Source organism: Bos mutus, chromosome 21 (genome assembly GCF_027580195.1).
Source record: "Bos mutus isolate GX-2022 chromosome 21, NWIPB_WYAK_1.1, whole genome shotgun sequence".
Lineage (NCBI taxonomy): Eukaryota > Metazoa > Chordata > Mammalia > Artiodactyla > Bovidae > Bos > Bos mutus.
The window spans coordinates 281,551-285,238 of NC_091637.1; the positions used below are offsets into that span (position 1 = coordinate 281,551).

Here is a 3,688-nt window from a genome sequence, read left to right on the forward strand (position 1 = left end):
AAACAGGACACCTCTGGGGCCGCGTGGCCCTGAGCAGAGAATGGGATCGGGGGGAGGCCCCGCTCGGCGAGCGTGGCCGGGCCTGGAGAGGCCCGGGGTGGGAGGGCGCCGAGACCTCCGCACCCCTCAGCCAAACCCCCAGGCCCCGCACGCAGGCACGCCCGACCAGCCGCTGGGGCGTCCCAGCAGTTGCTGGTCTGAGATTGTGGTGTTCGGGGCGTGGCGGCCTCGGCAGGCTGGAGTCCGATCTCAGGTCATGTGGCTCAAGTCCAGCGCGTGGCCCCTGAGGAGAGGTGGGTCCCATTGGCCCCACGGTCAGGTCAGAGCGAAAGGGAGGCGCAGCGCAAGGCTCTTAGGGCGCCCAGCGACAGGCGCCTCCGTCTCTGCCCATATCAGCCTGAAGGCGCCCCATCTCCTCTGATCTCGGAAGCTAAGCAGGGTCGGGTCTGGTTAGTACTTGGATGGGAGACCACCTGGGAATACCGGGCGCTGGAGGCTTTTTGCCTACCAGAAGAGGTCCTTTAGCCCCCGCCCCGCGTCCCAACTCTTGGACCCCCCGCAGCCCCAGCCCCTCCCGGGGCGGGGGGAGTGGGTGGCAGGGGCCTGGACTCCCGCTGCAGACCTGGGTTGACTCCCCGCGGCCCGCGAGCCCCTCCGCATTAGCATTTGGCTTCCAGGAAACCAGAGGACCTGCCTTCGGGTCTCTGTCAGGGGCTTCCTTGGCATGCCTCAGGCAATCCTGGGGGTTGCACCAGCTCCAGCCGCAGCCCCACCCCCATCCCCCGCCGCACCCCCAGCCTCGGAGGCCATCGTGCCTGGGGCGGCGCGTGCATGCACAGATAGATGATGTGCCCCAATCAGGGCATCTATCTTGTTGACTTATACTTTGGGTGGATCTATGCCTGGGAGTGGGACTGCTGAAGCATAGGCTACTTCTACTTTTAGTTCCTTGAGGAACCCTCATACTCTTTTCCCTACTGGCGTACCAACTCCCATTTCTACTCACAGGGGAGGAGAGTTCCCTTTGCTCCACATCCTCTCCAGCATTTGTTATTGACAGACTCTGCAATGAGGACCATTTGGACTCATGTGAAGTGGTCCCTCCTTGTAATCTGGAGTTGAGTCTCTCCAATCATTAGTGATGTGGAGCAAGATGACCTTTTGGAAACGCAGATGCAATGCTATCACCTCCCTGCTCCAACTGCTCTTGTATTTTCCCATCATATTGAATATATGACCAAATCCCTTCATTGCTTGCTCCCCACGTTCTTCTCTGATATTTTTTCACTGGAATGCCCTCTGCATTCTTTGGCTTCCATCCCGTAGGGCATTTTTCATTTCTGGAGTGTCCTAAGTTTCCCTTGTCACATAGCCTTCCAAGATGCTATGTTCTCTGCCTGAAATTCTTCCTGCATCTCAACCGTGGTTAACGTTGCTTCAACCTATGGATCCCAACTCAATCGTTACTCTGAAAAGCCTTCCCTGACACCCAGGTTTTCTGAGGGATGAGGCCCCTCTATAAGTTCTCAAAGTATCTGCCTGTGATTTATCATTAGATTTGTCTCAGTGAAAGCAGGAACTCTGTGTCTACTTCTCTCAGCATTCTATTACCAGAAACTTATCACATGCCTCCTAGCTCATTGTTGGTGCTCAGTATTTATTTAGTGTGTGAAAGACAGAACAGTTCTTAGAAGCCTCAAGGTGTCACTTGGCTCGGCACTTTTGATCTCTTTGTATATTTGGTGATTCAATTCTTTCCTTTCCTGGGTTGATGTGTACACTATATTCAAGGCACAATCTAAGGCATTAAGACATATCCAAAAATATAGGTGCTTGCTTTCAAGGAACTCGTACAGCAGATTTCTACCATTTAGCATTTTTAAAATGCTCTAGCACAATGTGAACCTTCAGTATGATCCATTTTCATTTCAAAGAAAGATCTTTTGACTTACATAGCAAAGGTGGAGACCTTCCAACGTTTAGTCCAGTACTTATACCTTTACCATTTCAGGCAAGTCTTGTGGTTCCTTCTGTAGGTGTGTGGCTCTTCCAGAAATATGAAGATCTTTCATCATCCTCAGACTTTGGTGTGATTTGGAATCATCAAGAAAGCTTGCAGTTATACTTTGCAGACCACCACCACAAACAGTCAGTAGCGAATGGAGTGGATTCCAGGAATATGCCTTGTTAACCAGCATCACCAGTGATTCTATTGCTACAGACTGAATGCAGTGGACAGGGCCTGGATTGTCCACTGGGTCTCATGTGGAATGGAAAGAAGGGCTTCCCCCCACCCAACTGTTTACAGCCTTGTGACTAGAAACGGTCCCCCAAACAAGAATCAGACAAACCAGATAATCCCAGATAGTAGTCCGTGAGATGAAGGAACTAAGCAGCTGGTTGAGATGGCACCAAGGGGAAGGGTTGTTCCTTTTGTCTCCCCCTCTACTCCTTTCTTCCTGGAGGTCTTAGGGATTCATCATGGGGATTTGAAATAAAGTTCACCACAGTCATATGTGTTGAATAAAGATTTTGCCTTTAACCACCTCTAAAAAATGAAGAGAGCTTAACCTGCCACATGCTTCTTTGAAAAAGGTCAATTGCTTTTCAATTCTGGGGTTTCTCCCTTGCCTTGTTCAAGTAGCTATAATAGTAAAAATAAACGAAAACTAAATAAAGATTCAAAGATACCAACAAAGGACACCTTCCGTTTCTTCAATCCTCTTTCCACTTAGTAGAACACGAGCTCTTTTCTTTGTATTTTGACTAGGGAATTAGCAGTATCCTGTCTCAGATGGCAAGGCATCCACCTGCAGGAGATTTGGGTTTGATCCCTGGGTCGGGAAGATCCCCTGGAGAAGGAAATGGCAACCCACTCCAGTATTCTTGCCTGGGATATGGCACGGAGAGAGGAGCCTGACAGGCCGCAGTCCATGGGTCGCATAAAAGTTGGGCTCAACCCAGCAACTACAAACAGAAATATTTCCAAGGATCACACTCAAGTGTGTGTGTGTGTGTGTGTGTGTGTGTGTGTGTGTGTGTGGTAGATGTCTATCTATCTGTATCTCCCTCTCACAGTCTTGGAGTTGGTCTCAGAAACTTCGTGTATTTCTGCCTCTGTCTTTCAGAAACCCAGCCGCCCATCCTTTCCTCTGGCCCCGGCCTGTCACAGGTGCTATGGCTCTGGCTGAGGAGCTTGAGCCGGCAGGCTGTCTCCCTTTGCGTGAGTGCATGTGAGTGTCTGTGTGTCTGTCCGTGTGCCTGCCTGAGGCTCCTCTTCTTTCTCAGGAAGGTCGAGTGCTTGGCGGGCGGCGTGGGGGCAAGGGGGTGCCTCGGTAGGGTGAAGGGGCGGGACTAAGCCGCTCAGGTCGACCGTGCCTCCGTGGCTCCTGGTGGGTTTGTGCACTGGGCAGGTGTCTGGGCAAGATGGGTGCTCAGAGCCCAGGCTGGGCTGCGCCTGGGCCGCAGGATGCTCAGAGGCCTGTGGGCCGCAGGGGGGCGGGCGGCTTCAGGCCCCGAAGCCATACACCTCCGGGTTGGTGTGGCCCTGAGAAGTGAACGGGATGGGGGCGGCCCTGCTCAGCGGACGAGGGAGCAGAGACAGGCCTGTAGAGGCCCCGGGTGGGAGGGCACCCAAACCTCAGAGCCCCTCAGCCTACCCCACAGGCCCCGCATGCAAGCCTGCTGG

The 3,688-nt window shown here is 53.0% G+C and overlaps 1 pseudogene; it reads left to right on the forward strand.

Annotated features, from left to right (window-relative positions):
* Positions 1 to 379: 379 nt before the first annotated feature.
* On the forward strand, positions 380 to 498 carry LOC138984527 (5S ribosomal RNA; annotated as a pseudogene).
* Positions 499 to 3,688: the final 3,190 nt, after the last annotated feature.